Source organism: Erinaceus europaeus, chromosome 7 (genome assembly GCF_950295315.1).
Source record: "Erinaceus europaeus chromosome 7, mEriEur2.1, whole genome shotgun sequence".
Taxonomy (NCBI): Eukaryota; Metazoa; Chordata; class Mammalia; order Eulipotyphla; family Erinaceidae; genus Erinaceus; species Erinaceus europaeus.
Window position 1 is genome coordinate 94541851 of NC_080168.1, and position 20436 is coordinate 94562286.

A 20436-nucleotide genomic window follows, 5' to 3' on the forward strand; every position below is an offset into this window, starting at 1 on the left:
CTCATAACTGTTGCTTTCTTTTGGCAAAAACTATGTGTGTGCTATGCACTCGCTGTTACTGCAAATAACCCTGGTTCATTTCCATTACCAGGTAGTAGTCTATCGTGTGACTACATCACAATTCATTCTGCTCTTGGGTAGTTTTGGTTTGTAGTTGTTGTCATCAATGGTATGATGGCTAATCTTGTATATTTATTTTCTTTCTTTCTTTTCCTCTAGACAGAGACAGAGAGACAGACAGAGTGAATGAGGCCATGGCACTGAAGCTTCCATCAAAATAGTGGAGGCCAAACTTGAAACTGGGTCACACACATGGCAAAGCAACACACTATCCCAGTGAGCTAGTCCTCCAGCCTAACATTCCTAGGTATCACTGAGTGATTGCATATGCTGAGCTGATGCTACCAAACACATTTATAAAGTGGTTATGTGGCAGGCACATGTTGAAAATGCCACTTAGTTGCCTGGAATAACTTGCTCAGTGTCAGGACTCACAAGTGGGACAAAGGGAATTCAAATCTCACTCTCCTCCTTGATGCTAGCCTGAAGATTTCTAGAGAAAAATCTGACAGAAGAGGGAAGCCAAAGTGTGATGGCCAAGTGGCAAACTTCTAGAGAAAACTCATAAGTTGCACATGGATGTCTATCAAAATATTTTCCTATGCATTTCCTTTAAAAGAATCTTGGAAATGAGTATAGTAGAAATTATGATTCTCAATAAAAAATTTTTTAAAAAGACTCTAAAAGTTCCCAGTTGCTAGAAAAATTAGACAAAGACTCCTTATGACTTTACAGTGTGGATTCAGCCTGTTCACATTTCACCAACAGGCATGACTCTGGAGCTGAAAGACCCTTCTATACTTAAGGTTCAAGCCATATGAGGTCATAAATCTTTCTACTTGGTGTTCAGCTGAGATGAAGCAAGGGTCCTCTTATATTTGGGATCCAGATCATGTGAGGCCAGGGAGGTGAGCAGGAGTCAGTTTATCAGCAGCTTTCTCTCTAAGCAAAAAAATTTTTTAAATATTTTATTACTTTTATTTATTGGACAGAGACATCCAGAAATTGAGAGGGAAAAGGAAGATAGAAAGGGAGGGAGAACTCTTCATCTGCACTATTCCAGCCTTTAGGTCCATGATTGTTCAACAGTTTGTTTGGCTTTGTATGTTAACTCTCTTTTCAACCTCCAGGTTCCAGATGCCAGCATGATGCCAACCAGACTTCCCTGGACAGACAGCCCCACCAATGTGTCCTGGAGCTCCACTCCCCCAAAGCCTCACCCTACTAGGGAAAGAGAGAGACAGGCTGGGAGTATGGATTGACCTGTCAATGACCATGTTCAGCAGGGAAGTAATTACAGAAGCCAGACCTTCCACCTTCTACATCCCACAATGACCTTGGGTCCATACTCCCAGAGGGATAAACAATAGGAAAGTTATCAGGGGATATGGAGATTTGGTGGTGCGAATTGTGTGGAGTTGTACCCCTCTTATCCTATGGTTTTGTCAATGTTTCCTTTTTATAAATAAAAAAATTTTTAAAAAGAAAGAAAGAAAGAAAGCAAGAAAAGGAGGGAGACAGAGAGACAACTGCAACACTGCTTCACCACTCATGAAATTTTCCCCCTGCAGGGACTTGAAGCCAGGGGCTTGAACTTGGGTCCTTGCTCATTGTAACATGTGAGCTCAACCAAGGTACACCACCACGCAGCCCCTCTAAGCAAGACTTTACAGTAACTCCAAAATTCTACATTATGAGCCCTATAAATAGGAATCTTAAATCCTTTGGTTAAAATTTACTTCTGGGAAGAAGGTCACCAGGAAAACATAGTTTTTTCTCTACCACTGGGCTGGGGAGAAAGCATAATAGTTACACAAAAGACTTTCATGCCTGAGACTCTCAGGTCCCAGATTTAATCCCCCACACCACCATAAACCCTGCTGAGAAGACTACCATCAGCTCCTTCCTCTACCAATGGGCCCCCCAGGGTCCTTATAAAGACCTCTGTGCTGGCAAGATAACTCACTTAGATACTGTGCTTGCTTTGTTATAAGCATGACTCAGGTTGGATTCCAGCCTCCACTGTACTGTAGCAAGTGCGCCTATCTCTCTCTCTCTCTCTCTTTCTCACTCTCTCTCTCTCTCTTTACTTTTATTTATTTTATTCTCACCAGATTTATCGCTGGGGCTCAGAGCTGACACTACATATCCACTGCTCCTGGAAACCATTTTCTTTCTTTCTTTCTTTCTTTCTTTCTTTCTTTCTTTCTTTCTTTCCTTCTTTTTTCTGAGAGAGGAGAGGGAGATGGAGGGGATATAGACACCTGCTAGTGAGATGTCCCTGCTGTAGGTGGAGAGCCAGGGCTCAAACCCAGGTCCTTGTGTGGGTCTTTGTGCATAGTACTATGTGCACTTAACCCAAGTACACCACCTGGCCCCCCTCTCTGTCTCTCTGGATCTCTGTCCCTGTTCTTCTATCAGAAACAATTTGCCCTGGAGTGGTGATATCCTAGTGACAACTAAAAAACATAAAAGCAAAAACCCTTAGCCTCTGAAACATGAACTATGATAGACTTTTTTTTTATTTCTGAAAATATAGCATTTGTATTAACTGTGTTTTTAATACACACACACATATATATGTGTGTGTATATATATATATATATATATATATATATATATATATATAAATTTTTTGAGACCCTGACCATTTCCATTCTAGAACTATTGCCTGGAGTCAATTATATTTAGTCAACTTCCCGTTGACCTTTGAATAGGATTTAAACAAGGGATTCAAGATTCCCTTGTTTAAATCCTATGCCCTGGGAAATTTCAGTTACATTTTCATGGCTGTTCTCTGGAGGGGGGGGGGGGGGCCGGGAGAGGGAGGAGGGAGAGGGAGGAGGGAGAGGAAGAGAAAAAGGGAGGGGAGGAAGGGGGAGGGAGGGGGAGAGAGAGAAAGAGGGGGGGGGAGATCTTCTCCAGGGAAAGGCAACAGAAAATCATCCCAGGCTTAACTCCAAAGTGGCCAGGCTAGTCCAAGCAGTCATCTGATTTATGAGGAAACTTGTAGAAGGTTTGGGTGGTCTACCTAATACCCTCTATGAGCTGACACATCTGTGGGAATGTGAGCAGATGGCTCCTTCATCTGGCTAGGAATTTATTCAGCCTTTTGTGCCTGGGACTCATAAAGAAGTCACAGGTTGAATGCAAGGACCCCTAAAGAAATCAGAGGAGCCTCACATAGGAAGGTGGATAGAGAGTCCTATGTTACCTGGATAGGAAGCTTTAATTAGTGTTGTGTGTCCCAGGGATTGAACAAGAAATAGCAACAACTGCTGCCCATGGTGGATTCACACAAAAAGGAAGAAGACAGGGAGAGTTCTGAGTTAGACCACTCTGCTGACCTGGCTTAGACCTGCCACAACACCACCACCCCCACCATCCCCCACCCCCCACCCCCTGTGATGTCAATGTTTGACACTAGGCTGACAGGCTGATGTCATCATCTCTGGTAGGACTCCCCCCCCCACAACCCACCCCCCCCCCCTGCATCCATGCACTCTGAGGCCACGGGGACTGGAAAGCACCAGCCAACTCCACAGCACACAGAGGAGCAGCTCCGACCATGTGTCTTTGAGATTACAAAGCAGAAAGCTGGCCAGGTGAAAAGTGAGCATCTCTTGAAGCTGTAGAATGTGGAAGCAGTAGAGAGAGTGGAAGCTCTAGTTCTGAATCAACTGCTAAGCTGCTGCATGGAAATAAAAGAGGTAAGACTTGGTCCCCTGCACTTGGTATGCTATTCCCACTACCTCTGCTTGTTTATTTATATGCGCTCCCAGATCTGGTATGAAGTATTAGCCTCTTCCCAGTAAGCCCCGTAGCATTTACCCTGAAAATGCTGACATTCAAGCTTTCAGACTCAATAAGCCCAATTTGTTCTCAACTGGATCAGGTCACTAAGCTGAAAACAAGACACGCCACATATGACATAAGAAAAACAACAAGGTCAATTACCTGAGTGGCATAAGGTGATTCCACTTTAAGATTTCCAATATCAGACTTGGGAGATAGCATAATGGTTCTGCCAAAGATTCTCGTGCCTAAGGGTCTGAGGTCCCAGGCTCAATCCCCCGCACCATTATAAGCCAGAGCTGAGCAGTACTCCAGCCTCTCTGCCTCTCACATTAAAATAAATAAAATATTAACAGCAACAACAGCAAGATTTCTTTTTTTTTTTTTTTTGCTTTTTAAAAAATATTTATTTCCTTTTGTTGCCCTTGTTTTACTGTTGTAGTTATTGATGTCATTGTTGGATAGAACAACGAGAAATGGAGAGAGGAGGGGAAGACAGAGAGGGGGAGAGAAAGACCCCTGCAGACCTGCTTCACCGCCTGTGAAGTGACTCCCCTGCGGGTGGGGAACCGGGGGGCTTAAACCAGGATCCTTAGGCCGGTCCTTGTACTTTGCGCCACCTATGCTTAACCCACTTGCGCTACCGCCCAACTCCCAACAGCAAGATTTCTAAAATGACTTGATAACATTTTGAGGATCCACTGAGGATATGTTGAGGTTTGAGGTAAGTCTAAAGAAAGCTCAACTCAAAAAAAAAAAAAAAAAAGGAAGAAAGAATAAAAGAAAAAAGAAAAGAAAGAAGAAGAAAGGCAAAAGAAAAGAAAAGAAAAGAAAAGAAATCCTCTGATGTCTTACTTCTCCGCGTGTCTTCTACAAGCTGGCAGCCTCAGCATCACCTGGGAGCTTGGTGGAAATGAAGAACCTCAGACTCCACATCAGATATACAGGAACCCAAATCTGCCTTTTACCAAGCTCACCATGTCAATGTTCCTATGCACATTAAATTGAGAAGGTTTGAACTGAGTGAAGCAGTGGCCATGGCAGCAGCCTCTGAAAGGTGCCGCCATCTTGCACAACTTTGCCCAGGTCCTCTGAGACACATTGTCCCTGAAGTTGAACAGACTGGTGTCTCCTCTCTATCAGAGACAGAAAATGGTACCTCATCCCGGCAGCTCCCATATCCCTCACCTAAGACAGCAGGAAACATGATGTCATCAGATTAACTTCACACTCTATAATGTCCTCCCCTGAGACAAGAGATAGTTTAGCAGAAATGCCCCCCCCCCCAAGTCTGGCCGAAGATTTTGACTTAATGGATAAGGCAGCAACAAACCCTGGGTCAGTTCACTTGGTCTGGGGTGAGGGAGCCACCCTTGAAGGTTCCCAGGGTCCTCTAGGGTTTCTGTGCACTTTCTCTTCTTCGTGGGTGCCAACGAGGCTCTAAAATCAAGAGACCAGAATAAAGGTTAGTTCCCCATGTCGCACTAAATCAAGTCTGATCCCCCAGGTCTCTAGCCTCATCCTTCTAAAGCCTGATTCTAGTTGGCTAGGGTTCTAGTAGCTTGTCTAGTCTGCAACACGAGGCTCCTGCAAACTCTACTCCATGACTCCTGCTAGTCTGACACTTCACTTGCCTCTATCCAATTCTGGGATTCACCTACATGAACTACAAACTGAGAGTGTTTGTTTCCAAAGGCAAAGGACTCGTGGAGATAGAGACGATGCAAACCTGAAATTATAGGCACACATGTCACACCTGAGTTTTTTTTAAAGATTATTTTCAAGAGAAAGAGAAAGGGGTAGGGGAGAGACCACAGCACTGTTCTGGCTTATGGTGATTCTGGAATTGAACCTCTGGGTTCAATTGGTGCCTCTGGGGCCTCTGGCATTAAAGGCTGGTATCCACCTGAATTTTTTTTCCCCACATGGAATTTTACTACAATTTGTATGGTCTATCTACCATCCTCTAGATCCAGGGAAGGGATGAAAGAAACAGAGAAGAGGCCAGGTGGTGGAGTACCCGGTTGCGTACACAAGTTACCATGCACAAAGACCTGGGTTCAAGCTCCCAGTCCCCACCTACAGGGTAGGGGAAGGGGGGAGTTTTATGATCAGTCAAGCAATCTTGCCCATGTCTCTGTTTCTCATTCTCTATCTCCTCCTCCCCTCTCAATTTCTCTCTGTCCTACCAAATAAAATTTTTAAAATGAATGAAAATTTAAATTTTTAATTAAAAATTTCTTTAAAAAAAAGAAAGAAAAAGAGAAGAGGGAGGGGGGAAAATACAAGAACATTAGTTCATGCTTAATTGACAGGTATTTTCCTGAGAGCTCATTCACAAATCCTACTGGCCTAGCGAATACAAACAGCACTTCCTCCATTCCTTTGAAAGCTCCCATTTAACTTTCCTAGCATAATGGTTATGCAAAGAGACTTTCATGCCTGAAGCTCTGAAGTCCCGGGTTCAATCCCCCACACCGCTACAAGCCAGAGCTGAGCAGTGCTCTGGTTTAAAAAAAAAACAAAAAACTTTCCTTTGAATGAATTTAGATGCGGGGGTCGGTGGGGGGGGGGGGGTGTGCCCGACTTGGCCCTGGCCGTGTGTGATCTGTGTCTCAACACTGCCATCTGCTGGACAGGACTCTACTGTTCATCTGCCCGCACTGTAGCCACACGGGCAGAATTGAGGGGAGGACGGGGTAGAGCCGGAGGCGGGGGTGCTGGCTACTCTGAGGGTTTCCTTAAACGACTATCTCGCCCTTTACCCGAGACTGTAGCTCAAAGGCTGTGATGGGTAAGAACAACTTAGGTCCAGATGGGAGGATGTGGAGTGGTCCAAAGGCATGGTGGGATGACTGGTGTTGGGGCAGCAGTGGTGAAAGCCTCTGTGCAAGCTCCTCTCTGCCGAGCTCTGGGGTAGATGTGCCGGCGGGGCCGCGGAAAGAAACGCAGCAGCAGGCCTCCCAGCTGCGGGCCCCAGAGCGGGGCCGTGAGCACCTGCGGGAACACACAGTGAGGTTAGTCTTGCTCAAGGTCCGGAGAGGAGGAGCAGTAGCCCCGCGCAGGTGCACTCACCTTTAAGCTGTGGAGGAGAGCTGGAGTCCGAGGCAGAATAGGGCGGGGTGTCTGGCAGCTGGCGTTGTCTGGGGAGCAGAGACAAGCATGGCTTTTCGGTTGCAATCTATTCCATCATTTGTGTTTTTGTGCCAAGTGGGAGACAGCCCTCAGGGCACAGCACCCCCCCCCCCCAACACCAGGAATGGATGAGTTGCTTGCGGTTAAGGGGTGGGGGTTGTGAGTGGGGGAGGGGCAGTGGCATGCTTGGTATTCCTGTGATAAATGAGTGTGCCTTGAGTCTCAGATCAGGGTTTAAGCTTCTTAGCTTAGTCTTCAGGGCCTCCATTTCCTCACCTACCAAAGGGGAGTGATCACTATCTCTCCCTCCTAGAGTCTCTGTGACAATCAAATGGCACTATGTGCATAAAAGCCAGTGAGTGCTCAATACAGTTTAACTAACACTATTGTTTCCTTCCTCTCTCGAACCACTTACACCAGAAGGGTGTACGCAATTGTGTACTGCTCGGATTGAAGCAATGGAATGTCATCATTACAGTAATGTAACTGGGGCCAGGTGGTGGTGCACCTGGTTGAGCACACATGTCATAATGTGCATGGATCCAGGTTCAAACCCCTGGTCCAAAACTACATTGGGAAAGCTTCATAAGCAATGAAGCAGTGCCATTGGTATCTTTCTCTCTCCCCCTCTCTACCTCTCCTTTCTTTCTCAATTTCTGTCTCTGTCCAATAAATAACTGCCTGCTTTAAATAGATAATTTTTAAATAATGTAATGTGACCATTTGTGCTCTAGGACACAAAAAAAGCTCTTAGAAGGGCCCAAGGTCTTACCAAAGGAAATTTTATCTGGTGTGTGTGTGTGTGTAGGGAGGGGTTCTAGTTTTATACATTGCTATGTAAATAAAATTTCATTAGTGATTCTGAATATGTGTGAAAGCCCTTGTCCCAAATGGTGTACAGATTTCTTATGGGTTTTGAAACATTGATTCTAAGTCAGAAATAAAGCACCTCCACCCTCCAAATTACTCTCTCATTTGGAAGGTAAGATGTCATGGTTTTCTTTTGTTTTGTTTCTGGTTGATTTATCTGCCAACATAATCAATGAAAAGCCTATTTTTATTATGTAAAGGAAAATTATGTTTCTCCTCAAACTGGTCCCCTTTATAATTTATTCATTGCCTATTAATAAGAAAGTACATTGTCCTCCTCCAAATATGCCACCCAAGTGAGAATAAAAGATTAAAGAGCCATAAATACAAAAAACTATAGAGGCAGAGACCACAGCTGACCATAATTTAAGAATAAACTATGGCAAAAAAAAAAAAAAAAAAAAACAAGGTTTCTCAGGGATAGTAGGAGCCAACAGTAGTTATCCAATTTGAAATTTAAACACAACTCAACTCTGGGAAAAAGCAGCTGAAGTCCCCAAGAGCCCTTGCTGAATTCAGGGATAAGACAGTACTGAAAACAAATGAATTGGCAAATGAAAGTTTGACAAAGGAACACGGCTCTTGGATCAGCTTCCCACACCTGTACAGCCAACAACCTCCATCTGCTCTCTAAAGAAACAGGACCAGGGGACCTATGGAATTGCTGGACTGAAAAAGGAAGGATTAATTAAAAGTCTAAGTGCTGCCATGTGAAAGAAACCCTTCTGTAAATCTGCTTTGAAGACATCTATATAGATATCCCATGATCAAAAAAGAAGAAGTGGGTGATTATTCTGCAGAAAAATTGAATGTCCTCAGAGAAAAAGATGCTATTTGGAAATCTGGAAGTCACCCAAGGAAATAGCTAGTCCCTGCCTGGTCACACTATAGTGAAACTCATCCTTTGAGGATAATGACTTGTACACATTATAAACAAGCACAATGAAGGACAAGAGATTTTCAGAACAAATTTAACATCTAAAAGTAAGAGCAAGCAACCAGAGAAATAAGAAATGCAAAGGAATCATGGCAAGTTCTTCTGCTTCTGACACAATCAGTAAGCTCATTTTTGACCCAAAGATGAAAACTCTCACAGATAAAAGGAGCCAGAGAGGGGGTTCAGACAGTAGAATGCTTGCTTAGGATGTATCAAGTCCAAGGTTTGATCCATGGCACCACATCCCTCACAGACATACACTCAAATAAATAAATAATTTTTTAAAAAAAAACTATTAATTCTGAAAAAAGACAATCTTCCCTGGAAAGGTGCAAAAGCAAGGCAAATCCGGTAAAGAACTGAAGAGGAAGATGATGGTATAAGGTGAATTATCTACACACAGCGTTTAGTCTTAAAGATAGCTGAAATAAGAACTACACAAAAAAAGCTAAACCTCTAGCATAATACCACATCTTTGTGGTCTGAAGAATCAGAGAACCTCATTTAGGACAAACATATCTGCTGACAGTGAAAGAAGAATCTTGAACAGAAGATACAGAGAGGGGAAACCCTAGAGTCTGTGTACAAGTCAGCCCAGTGTCTGAGAGCATCAGTGTGTTGGGCTAACTATATTTTTACTTTCAACCAAAGTAAAAGAAAAAAAAAATGGGGCGGGGGAGACAGCATAATGGTTATGCAAACAGATTCTCATGCCTGAGGCTCCTAAGTCCCAGGTTCAATCCCCCGCACCACCATAAACCAGAGCTGAGCAGTACTCTGGTGTTTCTCTGTGTGTGTTTCTCTCTTTATCTGTCTAAAAAAATAATAAAATAAAAAATTAAAAAATGAAGTTTGAGTTACTACCCAAGAAATACAGTCTACAATTTGAGTATAGGCAGATTAACTTACTTCAATTTGAGCATAGGCAAATTAACTTACTTCCTGGTGAAACAATACATACAATGGAATATCACTCTGCAATGAAAAAAGATGTATCATTTGGATGTCACCATCAAATGGATGGTGACTGTCCTAAGACAAGTAACAGGTGAAAGACAACTACCAGGTGGTTTCACTAACATGTGAAATATATATAACCAAAGCAAATGGACTTGCAAAATAAATAAATAAATAACTGAACCATCTCTTAGACTGTGTGAGAACGATGGTGATTATCACAGAGAAGAGGCAGACATAGGATTTTTGTGCTGGGTGCAGCATATACACATAGTGGAACTTCTGCTATTTAAAAATAAATGCAATCTTGCTGTTTGTTTGGGATAATATTGAGACTTGAATTAGTTATGCTAAGTAAAGTATTTAATTTATAGTTATTTTCTGTTAGTGATTTAATATTGATTTACAAAGTTATAAAATATTAGGGGGTATAATTCCATAACATTCCCACCATCAGAGTTCTGTGTCCTCATTCCCTCCACTGGAAACTCCAGTTCTCCCTAGGTCACAGATATGATCTGACTTTCTATCTGCAACTACATATTTCTACCTCTATATCTATTTTTTGCCCTTTTTCCCCTTAGTTCTTTTTTTTTCCCTTTTGTTGCCCTTGTTCTTTTTCATTGTTGTTATAGTTATTATTGTTGTTGTTACTGATGTTGTCATTATTGTATAGGACAAAGAGAAATGTAAAGAGGAGGGGAAGACAGAGAGGGGGAGAGAAAGATAAACACCTACAGACCTGCTTCACCTCCCGTGAAGCGACTCCCCTGCAGGTGGGAGCCAGGGGCTCGAACCAGGATCCTTCTGCAGGTCCTTGCGCTTTGTGCCACCATGTGCACTTAACCCGCTACACTACCACCCATCTCCCTCCTCCTGTAGTTCTACCTTCATTTCCTTTCTGAGTCACACCTATTGCTAGCTATTACTACTTCTGAGTGTCCTTCCTTTTTTCATGTTCTTTTTTCAAATAAGAGAAACAGCACCTAGCTTCCTTTAGTATTTTCCAGATTCACTAAGTGAAATAATTTAAAAAGAAACAAATATCAGCTGATTTCACTCATATATGGATTAAAAGGGGGGAGGGGAAGTGGGTAAGAGGAACAGGTAGAGAAGGTTCAGTCTGATAGTGGTGTGGTACTCAGTCATTGGTGATGGGTGTGATACACCACATACTTTCATCATGGTGTGATTAAAATACTATTCCTGAAGCCTGTAGCATTTTAAGCCAATGGTCCATCAGTTAAAAAATAACAAACAAAATAACTTCAAGTATCCTAATCAAATTAACTGTTCTAGGTTATTTCAGATCTCTATAATCAACAAGTTGCCAGTAACCTTTTGGCCCCGTGTTCTGCTTAGCCTTTCTCCTGCTGTATCAGTTTGAACTTAGAAGTCAAATTGGTCAATGAACTCAAATAGCTCTTGTCACAGAACTAAGCACATGACCTCACTCCCTTTCACAACATTACAGTAAAGAGCTGATCAGAGCCATTCTACCAGCTGCAGAACTCAAATACACAGCCAGTATTTGACTGAACTCATTTTGCCATCCAACCTCAGTATGACAATTGCTATGACCCAGGGTATTTGAAGTCAAACCATGAGAATGAAATAAAATGAAGGCAGAAATGGATCCAATAGGCCTAATGTGTCTCTAAGCCTCCTGTGAAATACCTGTCCAAGTCTATGGACTGGTGTGATTGCAGGGTCTTCAGAAGCTAATTCCTTCTCATCCCAGAGGCAGGATCCCAAACTCAGTCTACTGTTCTATGGCATCTACCCCACTGAACACACTCAAACCAAACTATATTGATTATCTGGCTTAGGACTTGGGAGGTGGTGGGAAAGGAAGCATATACACTGGACCTGCAGCAAAACTTCTCAGACCATAATGTAAATGGAAACCCCAGGGGCATCCTGTTAAAATGCAGATTCTGAGTCAGCATTTCTGGGGAAGGACCTGAGATCCTATCTTCTAGCTCCCAGCAAGGCTGTTTCTCTCACTGGGCCACACTTTGAGTAAGCAAGTGAATCTCTGGACATTTCTGAAGGAAGAAAATCCTGTTTGAAAAATTCACTCCCTGTTCTCACTTGCTCTATTCCTACTTTCTGGTTCTTATTTATTAAACATTTTTCCTGCCTCATAACTTACTGCCTTTCAGGCAACAACTTGCAGATGCTACTATGACTTCCCTGGGCAGATGATCTCACCAATGTGTCCTGGAACCTCACCTCTCCAGAACCCTACCCTACTAGGGAAAGAAACAGGTTGGAGGTATGAATTGACCTGCCAACACCCAAGTCCAAAGGAGAAGCCAGAATTCCTATCTTCTGAACCCCAAAAAGAATTCTGGTCCATATTTGCAGAGGGGGGGAAATGTTAGGGGAAGATGACTAGAGGGCTCTGAAACCCATCAGGACCCAGTGAAAGAAGAGGAAAAAAAAAGAAAGACATTTGGAAGCAGTGATAGATGTAGGTTGTAGGTGTAACTTAGAAAGGAAAAGAAGGTAGGACCATAAAAAAATGGACAAAATATATATATAGATGATAGATAGATAGATAGACAGATAGATAGATAGATAGGCAGGCAGGCAGACAGGAAGAACGTATCCCATATCTGACCTTGGGAGAACCGCTGTAGTTTCCAATGGAGGGAATGACAGAACTCTTTGTGGTGGGAACAATGTGGAACTATGCCCCTGTTATCTTGTAATTTTTTAAATCACTAGTAAAAAGAAAAAAAATTCACTCCCTTGTTCAGGTGAGGGAGATAGCATAATGGTTATATAAAAAAATGTTTTATGCCTGAAGCTCTGAGGTTCCAGGTTCTATCTTCAGCACCACTATAGCCAGAACTGAGCAGTGCTCTGGTCTCCCTTATCTCTCTCTCTAAAATAGAATAGAATAAAATAGTATATATATATATATATATATATATATACTATTTTATTTTTGTAAATATATATATATATAAATACTATTTTTGTAAATATATATATATATATATATTTACAAAAATCCACCAGTCTATTTCCCAGAAATCTTATCTTCTTTTACACACACACACACACACACATACACACACACACACACATACACACACACACACACACCCTTCTTGTCTTCATCCTCTGCAACTTCTGAATTTCATACTGGCCCTAAATCTCTCATCTACCTTCCCTGGCACACCTCTCCACACCTGAACATTTCTCAGTGTACCTTCCTGACTCAATTGTGTACCATAAGTGACTGGCTACCCTGGAAAATCAGAGAAGACCTCACTCAGCCTGTCCTAAAGCAGACAGTCAGGACCCTGTCACACAAGGAAATAAACAATTTAAATGGCTATGCCCACTTGACAGCACAAACACTGAAATGACAGTAATACAGAGAAGATCAATATGTCCCCTGCACAAGGATGATATGCAACTTCCTATTTTTTTTGGTGAGTGTAAAGTAGAACTATACCCCTTTATAAAGCTCTATAATCTTGTAAACTACTATCAAATCACTAATACAATTTTTTAATTAAGGATTTTTTTTCTGAAACTTTTACATGCTAATAGGGTGCCCTCAACTCAACAGACCAGTTAGACTCACACAGAAAGGTGAGATAATGTAAGCATGAATCCAAGCCTCTCCAGAAGGACTCATGGTCAGAGAAGTTGGAATAACATGGAATATCATTTCCCTTTTCCATTGAACATTGCACATTTGCATATCAAAGTCTGAGAAATACTACAGTGAAGTTCTTTTTTTTTTTTTTTTTTTTGCCTCCAGGGTTATTGCTGGGGCTCAGTGCCTGCACTACAAATCCACTGCTCTTAGAAGCCATTTTTCCCATTTTGTTGTCGTTGTTATTGCTGTTGTTGTTGCTGTTGTCATTGTTGGATAGGACAGAGAGAAATCGAGAGAGGAGGAGAAGACAGAGAGGGGGAGAGAAAGATAGACACCTGCAGACCTGCTTCACCACTTATGAAGCGACTGCCCTGCAGGTGGGGAGCCATGGGCTCGAACTGGGATCCTTATAGTTCCACTCCCAGCCCATCCCCATCAACTTAGAAAAGCAACCTCCATAGAGCACTTAGGGACATCTGTTCTACAAGGCCAATAATTCCATTTTTAAAAAATATATTTGAGTTGTGAAATTCTGCCTATGAAGTTTAAATAAGATCTCAGTGATCTGGCTGTTCCATGGTCTTTAGGTCATTTAAATAAAGAATTGACATTTTTAAAAAAGATTTTATTTATTTATTCATGAGAAAGATAAGAGGAGAGAGAGAAAGAACCAGACAACACTCTGGTACATGTGCTTCTGGGGATTGAAGTCAGGATCTCATGGTTGAGAGTCCAATGCTTTATCCACTGTGCCACCTCCTAGACCATTTGACATTTTTTTAAGTACAATTCAGGGACTAGGGAGGTAGCTCAACAATAAAGTACATGATTGGTATATGTGAGGCCCTAAGTTTGACCCCCAGCACCACATAACAGTGCCAAGGACATAGATAACACAGCCTTGCTTTGGTGTTTCTCCCCCTCTCTCCTACCTTTCCTCTGTCTGCCTCCTTTAAATAAAATTTTTTAAAAATTCTCTGAGAGGTGGCTCAGCAGTATAGAATATGCACAAAGCCCAGAATTTGTTCCCCAGGACCACATCAGAAAAACAGTAAAACTCATAGACAATAAGTACAGAGGAAGCTATTCAGGACTTTTTAACCAACTCAGGTATGAATCTTCTCTCTACCACTTACTGTGAGCCCAGGCAAGAAAATCTGCATCACATGAGCACGGTGAGGAATAGAACTAACCTGCAAAAAAAGACCTTGGTGTTTAGTTTATTCAGCACTAGGAATATTTGAATAGGTTGCACACATGTAATGATCATTGAATCAGGCCCACAGCCTCATGGTCATGAGTGGACCTGTTCCCTCTTGTTGTCACTCAGATTTTATTTATTTTTTTTATTGCAGCCTCACTTAACTGCATGTGTCTAAACAGCTTTGATCAAGCAGTGACAGGTTCTCTGATCATAGGACCTTTCTCTGATGGGCGTGAACTCTGACAATCTTTGCAACTATGGCTCAGATCCATTCTGACTCACACATTTTGGCAGATAATTTTAGACACATGTAATGTACCTCCCTGAGATCCACATTCCTCTATGATTTTCCCTAAGATATCAATTAATAAAAGAGATATGGTTTCTGTAGCTAGGCACATTTTGTCTTTTTGGCAGTCCACTCCTGTGTTTTTATTCATTTGAATTTGTCTAACTGCTCAAATTCAGAAATTATAGTAAGTACATGAAATGAAATGAAAATATTTCCCATAAGTATACATCATCTAAAGGTACAGTTACTCTGCATTCCTGGATGAAAACTAAATGTTTAGAATGTGAATATGACCATGAGATGATATGTATGCAAGTTATTTTTATGACTAAATCATCACAAATTATTATGCTTCCTTAATATTAAAATCTACTGATTTTATGAGAGAAAGCTTGAGAGGCAGACTGAGGGAGAACTGAGTACCCCCCCTGGCATATGATGTGCTCAGATTAAATCTGGCATCTCACTTGTGCAAGGCTCTTCCACTGAATAATTTCTCTGGTGACATTATGATACTTTCATGTGATATTATTTAAAGAGAACATATAAGTGGCTAGAGAAATATTACTTGAACACTGTGCTAATTTGAGCTAGCCACATTTTAATCGACACTTCTCGATCTATAGAGAACTACTTAACCTCTTTACTCCTCACCCTCCTTATCTATAAAATATGGGTAATACAGTGCCTGTTTGGCAGAAATGGTGAGAAAATGAAATGTGTGCTCAGATATGTAATTAAATAAGTGAGTGTATAAAGGGCAAACAACAATTCCCAACACTGTGTTAACACTACACATCTTAACTCCCCCCAGCACCCACAGAGCCCCCACATCCATCCATCTACCCACCTATCTCCAAAGGTAGAAAGAAAACCCTCCTGAGGAAGCCAGGTCTGAACTGAATTTACTATAGAGTTGAGGCAGATTGCTCTGGTCCTGCAGAGAGAACCATTATTCATGTGCAGGCTAAGGTCAGATGACCGATTTTGGACCTCCATAGGTAGGAAGACAGCTCTTTGAATAAGACTTTTGTTCAGCTTTCCCCACAAACCACTCAGGTCTTTTTTGCTAATTGTAAAAGCAGTCTAGATGATTACACAGCAGCCAAGTGGAATGAGCCGTGCCTTCTCTTAAGAAGAATCCTGCAGAGGAGAGTCTAGACACCTTCTGGCAGATTTGTTTGCAGGTTTAAGAAGGTAAGCACACATCCATCGCCCATGTTCTCCACTGATCTGTTCTTATTGGATGGAATGAAGGGAATGTGAGGGCAGGTGAGAGACGGGGGCAGCAGGAAAGATTAGCTTCTAAATTCAGCCCATGAAGTACCCACAACAGAATACCCAGAGTATGTGCTCAGACATTTGTCAATCCAGCGTGCGTGCATGTGTGCGTGCGTGCGTGCCTGTGCGTACAAGGGCTTGCATGCTCTATTCTCCGATAGTCATTTGTTTGGCAGGGATGTTTATGCCGGCAAAGAGTTGCAAGAACTAAGTAGAAGTATCTGCAAAAAAAGGTTTTCGTATTGTTATTGAGATTCAGTTCTGGTTTCACCCTGTCCTTCATCAGAGAGGGAGGGAAGAAGGGAGGAAGGCCATTTACAGGTTTGCCAAAGAACCCTCAATAACTGAATAGAGAAGACTGAGAAGGGACAGAGCAATAGATCTTGAAGACACATCCATAGAAATTATACAGTAGGAACAACAGAGAGCAAGAAGACTGAAAAGATGAAATGAATTCCGAGCAATTTGTGTGCATGAAAGGACTGGCATCTGTAGCAGTGAATGCATAGGAAAAAAAGAGTGGCATTGACATAGAAAAGTAAAAGTGTTGGGGGCCGGGTGGTGGTGCACCTGGTTAGGTGCACATGTTACAGTGCACAAGGACCCGGGTTCAAGCCCCCCAGCTCCCACTTGCAGGGGGAATGTTTTGCGAGTGGTAAAGCAATGTTGCAGGTGTCTCTCTGTCTCTCTCCCTATTATCCCCTTCCCTCTCAATTTCCGGCTGTCTCTATCCAATAAATAAAGATAATTAAAAAAAGGAAGAAAAGCAAATGTGCTGAATATGGGCCCCACATCAAATTGATGGGGTTTACAGTTAACAATATTTATATACTTTTACCATATTTGGGAGCTACTTTCTTCCCTGATGCAGCTTTCTAGTCCTTTTTCCAACTATGCCACCATCTCCTCAGACAATACCTTGGGTCCACCTGCACTCTCAGACTCAGGCAAAAACTAGTAAAGTCACGGGCCCCTTGAAATATACCTAAAATAGACCTACTAGCTTTTTCCAAACAGAGACCCCAAATCTTCATCTGCAATATTCTTGCCTCTAGGTTCATGATTAGTCAACAATTAGTTTGGCTTTATATCTTAACTCTTTTTCAGCCACCAGGTTCCAGATGCTACCATGATGCCAACCTGATTTTCCTGGGCAGATGGACCCCACCAATGTGTCCTGGAACCCCACCTCCCCAGAGCCCTGCCCCACTAGGGAAAGAGAGAAACAGGCTGGGAGTATGGATCAACCTGCCAAAGCCCATGTCCAGTGGAGAAGCAATTACAGAAGCCAGACCTTCTACCTTCTGCACCCCATAATAATCCTGGGTCCATACTCAAGAGGGATAAAGAATAGCAAAGCTTTCAAGGAAGGGGATGGGATATGGAATTTTGGTTAGTAGGAATTGTGTGGAATTGTACCCCTCTTATACTATAGTTTTGCCAATATTTACATTTCATTAAAAAAAGAAAGAAAAGATTATATTTAAAAAACAGAACACCATAATGATTAAAAAGGGGGGAGGGGAATGGGTGGTGACACACCTGGTTTAGCACACATATTACAATGTGCAAGGAGCCATGTTCAAGCCTCCAGGTCCCACCTGCAGGGAGGAAGTTTTGCTTTCTCTCTGCCTCTACCAAATAAATAAATAATTTTTTAAGGGAGTTGGGCAGTAGCGAAGTAGGTTAAGCACACGTGGAGCAAAGTGCAAGGACCAGAATAAGGATTCAGGTTCAAGCACCTGGCTCCCCGCCTGCAGGGAAATCCTTTTACAGACGGTGAAGCAGGTCTGCAGGTATCTATCTTTCTCTCCCCCTCTCTGTCTTCCCCTCCTCTCTCCATTTCTCTCTGTCCTGTCTAACAACGATAACATTAATAACAACAACAATAAAAAATAAAATAATTTTTTGAAAGGAAAGATTGCCCTTTAAAATCAGGGACAAAGGGGAGTCGGGCTGTAGCGCAGCGGGCTAAGCGCAGGTGGCACAAAGCACAAGGACCGGCACAAGGACCGGCATAAGGATCCCGGTTCGAATCCCGGCTCCCCACCTGCAGGAGAGTCGCTTCACAGGCGGTGAAGCAGGTCTGCAGGTGTCTATCTTTCTCTCCTCCTCTCTATCTTCCCCTCCCTCTCTCCATTTCTCTCTGTCCTATCCAACAATGACAACAACAATAATAACTACAACAATAAAACAACAAGGGCAACAAAAGGGAATAAATAAATAAAATAAATATTTTTAAAAAATTATAAAAAAATAAAATCAGGGACAAGATAATGATGTCTGTTATCACAATTTCCTTATTCAATTATTATATCTACGTCACTACCCAATTTAATAAGGCAATAGCAAATGACATACAGTTTGGAGGGGGAAAAAGCATACAACTATCCCAATTTACAGTACACAGAAAATCAGCAGAAGAGAATCAGCTGGTAGCACAGTGGGTTAAGCGCACATGGCATGAAGTGCCATCAATAACAACAATAATAATACAACAATAAAAAAAAGAAAATCAGCAAAAATCTACCCTCCCCTTACCCCCTCCCTCTAACCCTTCTAAGGTTTTAAAAAAAACCCTTAGAATAATAAGTAGCTTCAGGTCCAGGAGGTGGAGCAGTGGATAAAGCACTGGATTCTCAAGCATGAGGTCCTGAGTTCAATCCCCAGCAGCACATGTACCAGAGTGATGTCTGGTTCTTTCCCTCTCTTCTCCTATCCCTCTCATTTAAATAAGTAAATAAATAAATAAATAAATAAATAAATAAACAAATAAATTGAAACCACCAATAAGTGGCTTCACTAAGATTGAAGACCCTAGTTCAATTATATAAAGGCCACTCAATAACATTTTAAAGTACTGGCAATCAATAATTTAGACTTAAATTTGGGGGAAACTATTATATGTAATAATTCCAAAAACTAGAAAATAATATGAACTAGATATCACAAGATATATGCATGACTTGTATGCTGAAAGCTATAAAACCTTAGTGAAAGAAATCAAAGAAGGTCTAAGTAGAAATATGTGTCATATTCATGGATAGAAGATTCAATTTTGCTGAGCTATCAATTCCCCTTAAATGGCTCTCTGGATTTAATACAACCCTAATTAAAATACCACCAAAATATATGGACAGAAACAAGTTGATTCTGTCAAAACTATTTATGTGAAAAGTAAAAGGAATTAGAATAGTCAAAACAAACGAAGTACTTGCACTATTGGATTTAAAATTTTTTCTATAAAAAAGGCAGCAGCCAAGATGCAATATTTAAAAAATGATAGGCACATAAGTCAATAGAATATAGAACATAGACACAAATACACACCGATGTGATCAATGGGTTTTATACTGACTGACTGATTTTACTAGAGAGACCAGAGGGCAATTCTAGCACATTCAATGCTAGGATCTCACATATGAAAGGTGTATAAACCACCAGTAAGCCACCTCAGTGGGTACTCAGTTAATTTTTTCACAGAAATATGAAAAAGTTCAATAGAAGAAGGTTATTCAACAAATGATTCTGGACTAGACTCACAAAAAAGTAAAAGAAAGGACAAAAAAGTAAAAGAAAGAACACTATAGTAAAAACAATCAGAAATGAGAGATAATAAAATTACAACTGAATATGATGAGACAAAAAAACCATACATGAATATTATGAACATCTCTGTGCAAATAAATTGAACAACCTATATCACTTGCTAAGAATAACCCAAGAGGAAATAGCTAGCTTAAACAAGCCATCACTAGTATAAAAATTGTATCAGTCATCAAAAATCTTCCCAAACATAATTCACCAAGACCAGAGGTACTCATCCCTGGGAAACAAGAATGTTTCAACATGCACAAATCAATGTAATTCATCATCTCAACAAAAAGAAAGATAAAGATCACATGATCATATCAATTGATGCCCAAAAAGCCATTTAACGAGACCCAGCACCTAATTATGATAAAGACCCTACAGCAACTGAGAATAGAAGGACCATTGCTCAACATAATAAAAACCATTTATGACAAAATCATACCTAACATCATTCTCAATGAGGAAAAGCTAAAAGCTGTACCCCCTAAAATCAGCAACCAGACAAGGATGTCCAGTATCTCACTATTATTCAGCATAGTCCTCAAGGTTCTCACCACTGCAAATCAGAAAAGAAAGAGATATCAAAGGTATACACAGTGAAAAGAAAGAAATCGAAGTGTCACTACTTGCTGATAACATGATAATATATCTAGAGAACCCCCAAAGACTCCGCCAAAAAACTACTGGAA

At 41.4% G+C, this 20436-nt stretch overlaps 1 protein-coding gene and 1 pseudogene across 1 annotated transcript in view; one reads left to right on the top strand and one right to left on the bottom strand.

Moving 5' to 3' along the window:
• Window positions 1-3349, bottom strand: part of MYRFL (myelin regulatory factor like) — an 84002-nt gene extending 80653 nt beyond the window's left edge. The window contains exon 1 of the mRNA XM_060194947.1: window positions 3275-3349. The gene's annotated coding sequence lies outside the window, so the exon portion shown is untranslated. The remainder of the gene's footprint in view (window positions 1-3274) is intronic.
• A 9756-nt stretch (window positions 3350-13105) lies between these two features.
• LOC132539647 (U6 spliceosomal RNA) lies at window positions 13106-13201 on the top strand (annotated as a pseudogene).
• The last annotated feature ends 7235 nt before the right edge of the window (window positions 13202-20436 follow it).